This window comes from Lepeophtheirus salmonis, chromosome 1 (genome assembly GCF_016086655.4).
Source record: "Lepeophtheirus salmonis chromosome 1, UVic_Lsal_1.4, whole genome shotgun sequence".
Taxonomy (NCBI): Eukaryota; Metazoa; Arthropoda; class Copepoda; order Siphonostomatoida; family Caligidae; genus Lepeophtheirus; species Lepeophtheirus salmonis.
This window is the reverse complement of record NC_052131.2, coordinates 3,732,369-3,748,829: the sequence shown is the minus strand read 5'-3', so window position 1 is coordinate 3,748,829 and position 16,461 is coordinate 3,732,369. Positions and strand designations below refer to the sequence as shown.

General features: G+C 28.2%; 2 protein-coding genes across 3 annotated transcripts in view; one reads left to right on the top strand and one right to left on the bottom strand.

The window, feature by feature from the left end:
* LOC121114131 (zinc metalloproteinase nas-12) overlaps nt 1–9,358 on the bottom strand; it is a 68,367-nt gene extending 59,009 nt beyond the window's left edge. For both annotated transcript variants that reach the window (XM_040707997.2, XM_040708006.2), the window contains exon 1: nt 9,229–9,358. The gene's annotated coding sequence lies outside the window, so the exon portion shown is untranslated. The remainder of the gene's footprint in view (nt 1–9,228) is intronic.
* Nucleotides 1–16,461, top strand: part of Ca-alpha1T (Ca[2+]-channel protein alpha[[1]] subunit T) — a 490,322-nt gene that overhangs the window by 228,245 nt on the left and 245,616 nt on the right. The window lies entirely within an intron of this gene.

Here is a 16,461-nt window from a genome sequence, read left to right as displayed (position 1 = left end):
AATGTTCCTGGACTTTATTCCCTTGTGGAAGAAAATCGTGATACTGTTTTGTTTGGTTTGTTCCATGATGTCAATCAGAACAAAATGTAAAAAAAGTTAATGACAAATTTTCTTGATAAAATCATTAAACCTTTTTATAAGTCTCAAAACTTTTACTCCTGACTTTCTATTTTAAACCTATTATACTTGTTCAGATTTAGGTTATGCACACTGTATGCTGTGTATAAACTTTTTGTATAAGTTGTAACTTTTAAAAGTAAGTTGTACAAGATACGACCAAAAAAATGAGATCATTAATTTTAAATGAAAGATTATATAGTTACTAATGCGTATAATGACTTAAAAATTGGGAAAAATTATAATTTTGTTGATCGAATAGCCAAAAATTATCCAATTGAATCGAGAAACAGGATTTTTTCAAAATTAAATATTGTATATTATAAGTACATATATGCTTCAACAAAAGTTGAAGAACATTTGCCTCGCGGTATAAGCTTTTTAGTCCTAAATATGTCGCAAAAAGTAAATGTACTAATTACTGTATTTTCTAATATATATAACACATTAATAATTGCTTACAATGAAAAGATAGTAATTAATTTACTTATTTGTGAGTTATTAATGCAAATGAAACACATGGAGGTATCAACGCAACGCAGCGTATATATTCTACTTTACAAAATATAAAAAATGTTTGTTCTAAAGTTTTCAACATAACTATTGACGCAATATTTAATATCTACATTTAGTTTTTATAAAAGTCTGTAAGTATATTTATAGCAATACTTTTTAGCAATGAATTATTCTGTATTTCCGCCATAATTCGAAACGATTGATCATAATTTACGTTAAAATGAGTGTCATGTTGTACAGATCATTTTTTTGGGTAGTTCGTCCCATATAGTTTCAATGGCATTTCGTAGAGTATCTAAACTTTAATGGGCCCAGACTTTCAACTTAGACTCTAGATAACCCTATTCAAAAAAAATTGCAGGGATTGGCATTTGCACTGGAAGGTATCCCCTTTAAATTGTGGCAAAAAGGAATGTGCTGTTCGTACCATTCTTAAGTTTGGCGTCTGGTGTGTATTGGAGCCCTATCTTGCTGGAAAATGAACAAGATGATACTTGCAAACTACGGAAGTACCATAAGTTATAAAATCCTTGAGATGTAATCATCCTGGTTCATACGGAGACATTAGGGCAAAGAACTAAAGGGAGCTTGTCTCCCAAACTCAAAACTCCGGCTTACACAATAAGAGATCGGCTATTGGTTTTATCACCCAAAAACAAAACATGGACCAATACTGATCTGTTAAAATATAATTATATAAAAGTATCGTTAAATATGTAAAACAATATATCAAAAAAATCCCCCATCTAATATACCAAATATTAGTAAACTAATAAATGTTTTATGAAAAAACAGTCAACATGACTGTTTGGCAATTTAAGTGTCAAAAAAATTAACTTTTTGTAAGTAGAAACCATGACCTTTGAAAAGGAGTAAACTTTTTTTTATACATAAGGTTCGATATGATTTTTAGTGCACTTCTAATGGACAGAGTTATTTGTAATAATAGGTATTACTGTATAACTGAATTATACTAACAATTTTTGCTTGTTTATGTACGTTGTACATACATCGTATGTCTGAAAAAGCTGCACACAAGATCCTTCGTAAGCATACACGTACAAAAATACACTTATTGATACATTACAATATTAAAATAAACACAGACACTTCACCCTATTATTGCATATTGCATTTAGATAAATAAATTTTTGTACAATAAAGAAATGGAAACGTTTTACAAACAGGCCCGAAAATGCAACAAAAAGACTATAAAAAGTATATTATCAAAATTCAATAAACTTTATTGGTTTTTATTTTTGAAATTTTGGGTAAATGCAGCTCATTTTATCGCTTTTGTAAGTTCAAGGGTAATTAATTTTTTACTTTCCTACCAAACAATGTGATTGAATATAGTATAGATAGTATGTATTTTCACCAGACTACATGTATTGATACCCTGTTGTATTACTCATTGTTGAATTTTAAATTTAATGTATATATACAATGTGAAGATATAACACTTATTTCAGATATTTGTATCTTGCAAACTTTTCTCCAAAAAGATACAGAGAAAAGGCTCAAAATCAGTTTTTAGTTAACCATTTTTTCTCAAATATATAATTATTATTCATGAATTGGTTTATACTATTAACATCATAAGAAGAATAAATTCTAATTCACCAGTCAACGCTCAGAATACAGCTGACCACAAAATACAGTGTAAATTTTCGGATTAGTGATATAACGCCGTGTTAAATATCTCAAAAATTGGATTTTTGAATTTCTTTATACGAGTGTTTTTCAAAGTAATAATTTAACAAAAGTGATCAAACATACAAAATAATTTCATCCGTTTCTTAAATTTAAAATTATCGCCCTTTATATAAGTATAAAGAGCGTTGAAGTATCTTATTCATTATATACCTGTAGCTTTTTTGTACATATTTTTAAAAGAAAATTTATGCATAAAAAACCCTCATTAAATATATTAAATGAGTGTAATATTTCACATTTTTTTATTTGTATCTATTTTTTTTCTAAATTAGAAACACAAAGGATATAATAAATTTAATGAACATAGCTCCTATGGATATTTTGGGAGCAATAAAATAAATACTTTAGATCTTAAAGCATAACAATAATTTATTGTCAACTTATGAATTATTTCTAGGTAAAGTTATTTAAATAACGAAGCAAAGCAAAGCCACAAAGTACTATAAATCATATTTTCTTTTATACGTGTACTCAAGCACAAGCTATCAATACGGGTAGTAGTTTTGGACATTAAATTATTAACAAAGGATTTATATGCTATATATTTCCATTACTTGTCAAATATAGTTTAATTTTTGTATGTATATATATATATAAGTATTGTGTTTTAATGTTCACTTATCTCTGTTTGAGAAACACAGTTATTAATTATCCATCTAGCCTTCTCTGCATATATATTTAAAATATAATGTATGTGAGTGGCTTTTATGGATACCCACACCGTTGAACCTAGGAAGGTGCCTCTTTTTAACTTGGTTAGGCTTATCCTATAGCCAAAACATAAGAAAGACAAAATAGAAGGATAGATTACAAATCAAAAAGGGGCTAGTGTCTCAAAAAACAACTATACGAAGAAGACGTTTTCTAAATTGATTCCAAATCAAAGAAATTATGGGAAATTAAAGAAATCGGTAAAAATGATAGTTTACTTTATACATATATATAAAAATGCATTTCCGATGTACTATTTAATTGGTAGGTAAAATTAAATTTTTTTATTGATTTGTCGGAAAATGCATTGGTATTTATGTTTAATTGAAAATATTTGTCCTTTTCTGGACAATATTTAATTTTTTAATTTTTTTTCTCTTTTTTTACATTCAACGTCAATTTTCCATTTTAAAGAAGAATCGTTAGAAATCAAAGATTTTGGAGAAAAATTTGAGACCCTAACAGTCAAATATAGTTCCAATTTACTGAACATTTTATTTCTTAACTTTTGCAATATTTGCAAAAATGAACCAGATATTAATGTTATTTTTTTAATAAGATTATTCTCCATAACTTTTTTGATTTTGGAATTAAGAAAAAAGATCTTTGTAGGTTTGTGTTCTTCTTTACAACGCCAATAAGTGTTCTTTAATACTTTCTGTGTATAAATGTTTTTTTGTTTTTAGATTTGTCCTTTTTTTGACAAAAAACAAAAGAGGTTCTTCACATATTCATGATCATACATTGTTATATTATTTGAAGTTTAATACCCATTTTTTTATTCATAATAATATATTTCATATAATATACTTATGCTTATTATATTCCTCACCCGTACCCAAAGAGTCTAAAAAGAAATCACATTGACTAAATTCAAAGTGATTTCCCACTCCTTCCTTTGTCGAGCAACGCCGAGCAACCATTTTCTAGTTAATTTATATAAAGTACATACATGTCAGGAATGAAACACATATGCACATAATTTGGTATTTTTATAGTTAAAAAAATAGTACCCTACATGAATATTGTGGGATCCCCAACCCTCCTTTGCCCTTGATTTCAACACATATGTACCCCGCACACAATCCAATTATATATATATATATTTAAAAATATAAATGTTTTTGAATAGGTGGGCTGCGACCCAATATTAGGGCAGGGATCCTTTATTGTTAGGTTGTAGATAACCGATGTAGAATAGAAACATATTATATTAATATTAGTGTATTTCAAGGCGTTAAATTAGTTTTAAAGATTTATACACATCGTGGCGTATAAATGATTTCTTATCCTTGAGATTCATTAATGAGTATGCCTTTTTACAACTCATTTGAATACTTGAATTGTCCTAGATTTTATTATGTGTTTATGGGATTCATAACTTTGTATTAAAATAATAATAATGCCAATTTGTATACCCGAAACAAAAACGGAGAACAAGAAATGTAAAAATGTAGGTATTTGTAAGTGTTCACTTACAAATGCTTGTATTTTTACGTCTCTATTGATAATATGAATTTGAAATTCTTGTATGCTTGACTTTTTTTGCATAGTTCATTCAAAAATGACCCAGGGATATGAGATTGTAAAAAAGTTATTTCCCTAATGCAGATAATGTATTATTTATACATATTAAATGTTTGTACATTCATTTAGCCTAGCATTCGTTATATTTCTTTATAACGGCTGTGTTGAGGAACCTATAATTCATTTCATTTTTGTATCCATATTTTTTTTTCTGCAGACGCATAATTTATTTCTTAGTATGAATTAAGAAAAAGGCATTTTGCATTTCTTTTGAGTTTGCCCTTTCTTCATGGCTAACTAGGGATCTTATGAATTATATAGTAGGTATATACGATTTACCTACTTATATTTCCAACAAACAAAAAAGTCGCACCCTCAAAATTTCTTAACTAAACGGATAAAGAGGCAGATAAATTTTCTCATTACATCGAACAAAAAATTATATTGCACAAAATTTTATAAGACTGTTCTGGTTGACTAGAACAACAAAACTCACACGTTATAAAATACTTAGAATATACCTCCTTATTTTATACTACTCATAGAAAGTGTTTCCCCCTTCTGGTACGTCAAGTACGTCAACGTTCACTCTTTCCTATTTTTTATTTAGTATGTTCATGATACATGGGCTGAAAAGTCACCAGATTCACAGATGATAACACTATTTTTTTAATTGACCTCATTTTCAGCTATTAACAACATTCAAAAGACAGCTGTCAAATTTTTCTGACAATCTGTTCTTTAGATTGTTAGTTATTGTGCTAAGTGTGATGCAACTTTTGTTATTTCCAAACCAATGTATCAAAAACAATTTAATGTTTTAATTTTAGTTATTTTCTTGATGGGAAAAAGTACTGTCAAGGCTAAGCAATGGCTTGAAAAGTATTATGGGGACTCCGCCCCATAAACGAAAAAAGTTATTAATGAAGCCAGTTTTGAACCGGTAAAAACGTTTTGTCTTTGTTCAGCCCTGGACTATTCAGTCCCTGTGTTAATTTGGATATAAGGATATTTTCTCTGTAAAACACTGTAAAAGTTTGAAAACTACCGTTTTACTAAATCATATAATGGTCACTAATCAAAATGACGTAATTTTTCTGATCTGGAGCAGATATATGGAATCGGAGTCTATTGACATGTTACCTAAAAGTAAATATCCTTACTTCCTCAGGTTAATGAGCCCTTGTGCCTCCTTATTCTTCAAGAAGTTGCGATAATTGAATGCTCTATTTTGTTAACTGAAAAAAGTCCATAAAAATATACAAAAAAAGAAAGCGTGACGTTATCTGGGCCTCACCGTAACCAAAAATAGACTGTCTTATATTTAACTATTGTCAACGCATTTACATAGTTACAAGACATTTGCATGACTATTGCATCGCTGTCCGTGTCTAACATAAGATTGAATTACTTGTTAGGAGTAACTAAAGAAAATAAACTACCTAAGAATCGCTGAAATAATTCCTTATCCCTATTCAAATTGGACACCCATTTTATAAAATAACACTTGTGAACAAAGTACCTAACGATCTCTTGAAATATTATTGTAAATTCATTTGTATCTACATGTTCATACAAAATATCAAGAACTGTTTTTTTGATTCCATGTTATTCATGTTGTTATTATTGATTATTTTAAAGTGAATTTCCTTTAAGAAAAGTAAAAAAAAAAAACCACATAACTATATTGTACAATTTACCATATCAAGTAGTAAAAAATCACATTTTTTCGTTATTTTTTTGAGTAAATCAATCATCTATATAGTTATGTATGCCTGCACTTGAAGTAATACATATTTTTTAATATAATGGATTCGTAAAAACAAAAAATAATAGCATATATCACACAATGAATTGTAGATAATTTGGATACATACTTACATAACTCAAATTATAATTGCTCATATCAAAGTAATGCATATTATGTAGTCTACAGATTAAATACATCAGAGGCGTTCACATGGGGTGGGCCGGCTGGAGGGGCTCTAGTCCCCCAAAAAAAAAAAAAAATTAAGGATTATTTGCTTAAAAATAATTCAATAATTGACAAGTTTTTCCATTTAATTTAATTTTCGTGAATAGCTATAGATTTTTAATTTTTTTTACAAATATTTAAAATTTAATTATTGAAATTTTTTTACAAAAAAAGTTAATTTTTGAATTTTTTTGTAAACAGCTGTAGATTTTTAAAATTTTCTTTCAAAAAAGTAATTTTTATTGAAAGATACGGAATTTATAAATGTTTAGAACAAAATATGAATACTTTAAATTTTTAGAAAAAAATTAAATGCTTAAAATTAAAAAAAAATATTTTTTTTTTGTGAATGGCTGTGAATTGCAGAATCATTATTATTTTTATTTTTTTTGAAAGAATTTAATATATTAAATTTTTTTTTTCCAAAAATTAAATATTTCATTTGAAATTATTTCTAAAAAATTTAGTTTTCGATTTTTTTTCAAAAAAAACCCCAAAGACTTCCCCTAAAAATTAAATTTATGATGCTGCACACGCCTTTGTACATAAATAAATATTTTAATCTATGAGTATAGACTTATTGTTGGATATTTTATACATTTATGTACTTATTAAACGCAATATTAATTTTTGTAATTGGTCGGTTTTTGTTCAAAAGTGAATTTAGAAAAAAAAAACCCATATATTTTATATTCTAATCAAACTGTTCTCAAATTTTTGTACGCGAAAGCTTAAGTAAGAGGTTCATCCCTATGTCTAAAATTTTATTCTTAAAATTAGAAACACTTTATAAAATTTTTCAAATTAAAAATCTTGTCTTTTATATGACAGATCATCCAGAAAAAATGGTTTTATAATGTTTGCGATACATTATGTAAAAATTTGGCAATGTTTCAATAATAATAATGATACTTGAAGAGATATTGATTATTTTTTCAGTTAGTACGCGATATGAAATATTTGAGAACCATTTGTATAATCACTAACTACATATTAAGGGCGTAGATATAATTTTTAAACTACCATTCTTGAAATATAAAGACATAATTTCATATGAATCTGAGTGAATTTTATCCTTACTGGAAACTGTACCTATGCCATATATATTCCCCATCAGTAGGTCTTTTGATAAACTTGACAAAAAAAGTCCAAAAAAAGAATGGAAAGTCCACAATCAAAAACATTAAATCAATAAAAGTACTTGTACTGTGAATATACATACTCTTTATTTACTGATTTATTTGAGATCATATTCATAGCAATTACTGGACAATTGTAAAGGATTTGGTTATACTTATTTTAGTCATTATATAAGAAGCACTAAGTGTATCAAAATAATTATAAAAAATGTCATGTCCTGTCTGTATTAAGGAAATATGTAAGGATATTACTGCTTTTAAGTTAGGATTAGTTCGAATAACTTATCATAGGTAATGAGTATTAGAGAAGACAATTTATTATTTGAAAAAGTGGTCCGTTCTATACAGGAATTTATGTACTCGTATAATAAATTTTATAGATATGTTGTCTATAAAAAAAAGATAAAGTATCATGACAAAATACTGATTAAATATATTTTGAATTTACATATAGTAAAATACGTCATTTTATCAAATTTTCAATTAAATGATTAAGCCCCTTCAAAAACGTCATAATATATGATAAAAGTTCATTAATAATATTAATTAAAGTCTAAATTTTCTTATACATATATAAATTAACATTTTAGTAAAATATTTTTTTTTTTAAACCATTTTACTAAATTTATCCAAACGAAATTAGTTTAGTCCTTTGATGTACCTAGTTTTATTTCAAGGAAGCCAAGTTTTTATAAAAACAAATAATTTATAAATTTGCAAAAGAACCAAAAACATAATTCATCATGTTTTGATGCTTAAAAAACCATATAACTTTAATAAACTTTAGGAATAAAATCATAACAAATTATGCTTATATAATTTTATAAATCTTGAATGCATTTATAAACCTATATATTAAATACATATGAAATAGTTAATATATACAATATTTTAAGAACTTGTTATTGGTGGTTAAAACCTTTCTTTACTAGTAATATAATATATATATATATATGTATTGGTATGTGTTGCTCAGATCCTCAATATAATATTTGCAAAAAGAAATTAGTTTTGATGCATAATATTTTTTTATTCATTAGTATTCAATCAGAATGTGTTCCAGGGTGATTTTGTTATCCATTTTCGCAAATTTTTGCGTATGTTATTTCATATAAATATTTACAAAATATATATTGAATATATTAGAAGTAAGATTTTCATAATTTATTAAACTCGTAAAATAAATGTAAGACGATAAAAAATAACAGACACTCTGAGGTCAATTTCACACCTCAAAATAAAAATGAATAAATGAGGACTATGAAAGTTTATATTAGTATGTAATTCCGTCATTTTTTTCTATGATTCAAATTTTTAAAAAGAAGAAGAGATTTACGTTTAAGATAATAATTTTTACTTACAAAAATAATCAATGTTACACATGTTTTTGATGTATAGTATGTTATTAATATAAAGGCTTGCATTTTTGCTAAGAATGGGCAATGCCTCAAAGACTATAAACAAATATCCCGTATCATTATAATATGAGTATGTTCCTTCTGAAGTAATAATAATTTATTTACTTACTGAGTTTTATCAATAAATCAAGACTCCTTTCTAGGCTCTTTTCACAGTCACACAAACAAACAACACATAGATATCTTGAAAAAAAATAACTTGAGGTCAATTCAGTCCATCTATCTCGATTACAAGTAAGCCATTATTTAATAATGAAAATTATTTCGAGTAAAAAAGTATTTTCACTTCTTTTTTTTTTAGACCTATACCACAGCCCATTCAATGAACGCTTACCCAAGTATACGTTAAGTACTACAATTTCTTCTTTGCTGCGGCCCAAGTTGTATTGAGAAAATACCCCATGGAAAAGGGAGGATAATATTTTATATAAATAAATTATCACTTACCCAAATATAATCATACTATCCATTATTTAAAAATTAATAATTATTTTTAATTGCGTAGGAGTTTAAATGAACACTTAATAAAACTCACAAAGAAAGAGAAACGGGCCAATTAACTTTGCTCTTAAGCTCCTGTTCATAAATGATTTTAATTGTTTTAAAAAAGGGTTTTCATAAAAGTATATCCTTCTATTGTAGTTGTTCTCAAACTGAGGTACAAGATCTTCCTTTAGTTTTAAAAATCTCTATTATTGAATAGTCAGTTTTGTTATAATAATAGTACTTGGAGATGTTGAAAACTAAAAATTACACCTTTTTTCGCATAACATGTTTTCATCCTGACGAAAAACATTTCTAGTAAAAATCAAAAACTCCTTAATTTTAAGAAGGGGGACTAAAGTCCATTCAGCCCACACTATGCAGACGCCCATAGCTAATTTACTCTCCTCCAAAACATTCATCAAGTCACTTTTTGTGTTTTTTTAAATATACCAAAACGTCATAGTTGGAACTCTAATTTAATAATTTATTTTAGACGTTATTTTGAACTTTATTTTATGAAGCTGTGAACATTTTTGGTATTTACTGTTAAAATTGAATTAGTAATAATTACAAAGCAATATATTTTATTTATCCTAAAACCATCCGTAAACCATTTACTTGTATTAATAATGAATGACATACTTATATTACTGACCTACAGGTATAATATTCCATTAATATAAATTCATAGAAGGGATGAATTGCTTAAGGCTTGATTGTAGATAACTAAATGTAGGGATGATTGAAGACAGTTTCAATACTTTTTATTTCTTTTTCAATTAGTCTGAGCGGATTTAGACTCACCAAATTTTAACACTGTAATACTATTTTTACTATTGCTAAAATCTATTTAAAGGGTCCATCTTTTTTCACAAATTACTGTTACCCCTCAAAAACAGTTTCTATTCAATATCTCGTCGGAAAGTAGATATAAATTATTAAATTTTTGTCACAAAAATTTACAAAGTATCATAAAATTATGACTTTTTTATGCTGATGAAAAAGGGAGTTTTGGGACTATTGTATCTTACAACTGTTCCGATCTCCCCTACACTATATTAAGTATATGCATAATATTATGTCTAATAATCATTTGTCATTCTGCAATTGCATAATTAATTCCAAATGATGTAATGCACAAATGTATTTGATTACATTAATGTCAAGGATCTGTAAAAAAGTCATTGTATTTTTTATAATATGTATACAGAGAGAACATCCAAAACTTGAAGTAGCATGACTTAATTACAAAAACGTGAATTGAATTAAATCAAGAAAAAAACCCTCAAAACTAATGTAAGTTTATGTTGGAGTTTGATCTTGATCAAGTGCATCACTTCTTTTTATGGGCTTGTTATTATTATTAACATGGAATATACTTAATAGATATTGGAACCTCAAATCCTTAACATTGGGGACCCCGACGTGATTCAAAAAATACCCACAAAGTAAACTTCACCACCTGTGTGTCCACCAAAACAAGTAGGGGTGGTTAAAACAGAAGATACGAATTAAGCCACGGCCGTCGCAGAACTCCGCCTTACTAAGTCTGTTCATCGGATGTTGAAAACTGGTTTCAGGGAATTGAACTTGATTTGGCATTGAGGGGGATTTGTCATACCAAAGTTACATACAGTCTCATGGGGTCAGCATTGGAGGGTGAGGTTTTTAAAATATTACTCCTATTAGTGAGGAGAATCTCACTTATGAGTGAGCAAAGATAGCCGCATTAGTCAAATATGGGCTATCATCTTCCAAAAGTACAAAAAGAATAACCGACATGGTGGTTGATACTTCCGGGTTCTCAAGCATGGAGGTCAAAGATTGATTGAACGTCATCTGGATGAGGAATATCTACGGAATTTACGTGAAAGTTTGATTATAGAGGCAGTAATAAGGAATTTTCCAAAGGAACAACAGGGATACTTCAGAGAATTTAGCTGATATTTAGCTAATATGTTCTCCTTTACATACAATCACAGTCTAGACACACAGGTGAACAGATTGTAATCTCTTGACGATGAAGGCCGTGTCCATGTTGTTCATCGCCGTCAAAAATACATCTAGGAGTGATTCAAAATTTGAAAGAGGTCCGGCAGACATTCTTCTCCAAGACGGCCCAAACTGTTATGTCCAGGGGGTTGAGATCAGGAATAAAGGTGGACAACATGGAGCAAGGCCATTGTTTCTTGAGTAGTTTTTGTTCTTATTGGCTATATGGGTCTGTAATTAATTTATTGATGGTGTAGGCAGTCTGGATGGAGATGCCAATTACTTTTTGTAGCCTTTTCGGCATGGACACTAGCCCAGAGGAGATCGCTTACACCATGCCTTCTTTTTTTTTGTTGCTACGATATTTTTACACTTAGAGACATGAGATAAAAACAAAACTTGTTTATTTTTGTTTTAGCTGTCGCTTGGTTGAGTAATGAAACCTTCCATTAAAAATAATAGGGATGTTATCATAAGAAAATGTTAGTGTAAGGTTTGGGATCCTATTCTGTATGGTTATAAAAAATTAGAAATATATATTATATATTATTTTTGTCAGATAATTAAAAAAAAATATGAATAAGAAATTGTAAAAAGAATTGTTTTTGACAAATACATATGGAATATAAATATATCTATAATAATATTTCAAAATAAATTATTCATAAATGAATTAGACACGTGTTTCAAACTTTCTTTGAATAGTTTCTTTGAACTATTTAAATACAAATGGAGAAAATAAATAAAAACGAAGATTTGTACCGTATATGGTTCGTTTATAATTACTAAGATTTAAAATATGCAGGTTACTTAACTACTTCATAATTTTAAGTATGAAGTCTAAGTTAGTCTTAATCAGCACTGATGTGTGATTCAGTTTAAATTTGATGAATTAGTTCATCGTGTGTGCTACGTATTTTGTACCACTAGATGTTCAACATAGTGTAATACATCACTAATACCCATTAATTTAAATGAATATTTTCTTTTTATGATGGCTCAAAGATTAAATATTTATTTGTATGGTTGCTATTGATTAGAATATGGAAGTTAAAGGCTAGTGGATAGATATATTGGGTTGGAAAATAAATTTTAACATCAGTTAAAGGAAACAAGTAGTTGTGCTAACATTTTTTTACACCATAGGACTCAACCGGAGTTGAATTCAATTTCTCTAGTTTAAATTGCTGACTTTTAATGTACTTGTAAAACAAATGTGACGTAACATTATCCTCTTTTAATGAGCTGATATATTTGCTCAATTATTCGCGTAACTGATTGCCCATAAGGTTTTATTTCTTCATGTATGTACGCTATAACAATGTTTGACTATTAAATTCTAGACTCATGGAATTCTTACCCATCCTAAATAAGGATGATATGAGAGGTTGAAAAAATGGAAGAAATGACAAAACATCATTTTTACTTACATCTTTTTGTAGTAAAAAAAACCATAGATTTTTGAATGTACATAATTTAATGTTAAATTTTTGTATGTAATAGATTTTTGAATTATTTTTTTCCAAACAATTAATATTTGAATTTCTTATCCAAAAAAAAAAGAAGTTCTAAAAATTGTATTTTTGAAAAAAAATATATTTATGAATTTTTTTCTGAAAAAGTTAATAATTAAAGTTTAATTTTTGATTTTTTCCCCACAAAAATTAAATTTTTGTGAAAAGCTATTAAATTTTGATTTTTTTTTCCGAAAAATAAATATTTGCAATCCAATTTTTGATTTCTTTTTGTGAAAAGCTATGAAATTTTGAAATTTTCTTCTAAGAAATTGAATGTTGGAAAGTTTTTTTTCCAAAAAGGGAATATTTGAAATTTTTTGGTAAATATCTATTAATTGCATACGCACCTGAACCTGCATGCATGATTAATCTATGCGTATTCAATTCCGTAGTTTAAGCCATGATGAGTTTTGCACGTACTGCTCGAAACGAGTTTATATGGATTTAGGTGATTAGGAGGAACAAAAGAAAATAAGTAGGGTAGCCTTTAATTTTTTTGTATTAATCTCAGTTCTGTTTTACCAAGGAAAAGGTCCTCTAGCAAAGATCACATATCTCCCCTATATGAATAATGTTTCTAATTTTTAATTTATCTAGTACTTATTTTATCCCCATTATTATATTACATCTACATTTAGTACCCTTGTGTTAAAATTTCTGCTACCTGAACTAAGTGTTATATTTTTAGTATAAAGTAGGGGTTAGTACTTATCCCATATAAATGAGTGTTTCATTTTTGATACACAAAGTAAAAATCAAAAAATGATTAATTCATTCAAACAGGTTTGAGCTAAATCTAATCATATTGAATTAGATAGTAACCGAACTTTAATTAGTTTTTTTTTCCTTTTTTTTCATATCGAAGCTCGTTTTAAAGCCTTTTTCCATTTTTATTTATTTTACAGTTATATATGTATAAGCAGAATAACATTCAAGTATATTTGACGCCCCCAGATGAATACAAATTAATTGTGTAACCAACTAATTTGGACAAACATAAAGAAAGTAGTCTTTGTTTCGCCCACTGATAAAGATATTCTATTAAATTGATGTCTAGAGGCTGGCTAGGCCACAAAATGACCTTAATGAGCTTCTGCTTGAACAACTTCATTGTTGATATACTGAGCTGGAAGACACATTTTTAGTGCCCTTCTCCGAGGAAAGGGTATGTCATGCAAAATTTGCTCGTAAATGTTCATGTTTGAAACATACCATATTTTTTTCACTCTCATACTTCTGGTTAAAAATCTTTAAACTAAACTCAGCCCCATTTTTCCACAAAAAAAAAATCCACATAATTTATCTCACTGTTTCATAAACCTACCATTAGAATTATAGAGTAATAAAACTTTAAAAAAATGTAAAAAAATTATAAAATAGTTTATAAATAACTAAGGTCCCTATTCAACAAAAAATTTCCTCATGATGACCCCTTTCCCAAGCAGAGCAGTATTTACTTTTGATAAATTCTTAGAATTGGGCTCCATATGGAACTGCTTCTTCATAAAAAACTTCAACTTTTAAAAGAATAATAGAATACTCATTGCATTTAAAGTTGACCATACTGCTACCAGCTTGTTCTCCTCTGATAGCAAGCGACTTCTGTACATTCATATTTACCTTTTTTCAAATTTGTCAAGGTCATAACTAAGAACTAGACTAGATCCTGAAGCCACCGGCTCTTTGTCTTAAGCCATGCTGGTTGTGGTTTCAATGCTATTGGTCAATTATTTTCCTTATCTCCTTTCATTGATAAATCTTAATCTTCGACATTAGAACAATTCTATTGATGATCTAAATCTAGATTTTCCTTACATTATTCAAAAACAATAAAAAATACTAAAAAAAGTACTTAAATATAAAAAATCACATGGACCTACAGGAGGAGGAAATGGATAAAGTGGGGAATAGGGGGGTAGGACGGGATTTTTAGGTTTGTTTTGGTCTTTGAGTAAATGTGATGCGAACAAAACATTTATATACTTCTCAATTTAAATAGGAAATTAATATAATTAACCGTGTTTAATTTATTTCATTTTCTTCATCCATAAGCAAACTTAAAAATTTGGCAAAGGATGCAATACTTTTTTACTCCACCGTAGCTTTGCTATGCTCCATTCAAATTACATATACTGGGCCAACCGTTATTATTTACTTATCTTTATTGCGTAAATTTTGAGAGGTTAAGAGTCATTTTTTTACTATGTTACGATGAGTAATGTTCCAACAAGTTGGACCACCTGCTCACCAGCCAAAGAAAACCCAAGAGTCCATCCAGGCTAACTTGCACTACTGGCAAAGTAATTCTGACCACCAGGGATTCCAGACCTGAACTCCCTAGAACATTCCATTTATGCATACATTGAGTCTAACGCCTGCAGGAGACGCTACAACAGCCCCTGAAAAGCTCCATCAACTAGATCTGGGCCTCCTTGACCTCTGAGTACATCCAGAGGGTCTGCTGCATTTCCCTGATTGGATGGAACTCGCCATAAGTTCTGAGGGCTGATTTATTCCCTAAAACATGCTCTTTGGGTTTCAATTAATAAACTTCTTCCCTAATTCACACAGGAACCTACCATGGACTCCAATACTCTTTGTGTCAAATGGCTATATAATAAAGGTTCACCTGGTAGTTTACTATCTATGAGTATATAACAACAAAAGATTTACTGATATTTTAACTCAAATACTGATTCACTTTCGAAACTCACAGATTTGTATTTTGAAACAATTATTTCTTGAAAATTATATAGCATTGAACACTTCAAAATACTTTCACCTTTTTTGATATCTTGTCTGTCAATATGAATGTAGATGGGTATTTAAGGTTCTTAAGAAAGACCCCTAGGTGACGTTTCAATGAAGCTTCATTACTTTTATGATTTTAGAACTAATACACTAATTTATGTATATCAAAAGGAAAATATTATTTGATACTGTATGATTTAAACAAATATATACTCATCATACAGGTCAGTCAACTTTACGTTACTAGGGTATTTAGGTACATATGTCTGTATGTTTTCTACAATTTTAAAGCATATTTGTATGTAGAATGTATATACTTAACGACCTGTAAAAGATTAACTGATTGTTATTACTTTTATTCTAAAGTGTTTAGTATCAACTAATAACTTTTTTTTCACATGGTATACTCCACAAAATATATGGTTCTTATAATTTTGGTGCTGTACATATACACTGCTAAACAAAGATTATTTTATATTTTGATGCTATAATGGGTGAACTACCAAATATAAAGGCAAATTATTTATTTATACTTAAAAGTAGAACGCCAATCTATGTTAATTTTTACTTTTTTCTTAACAAAACATATATTTGAA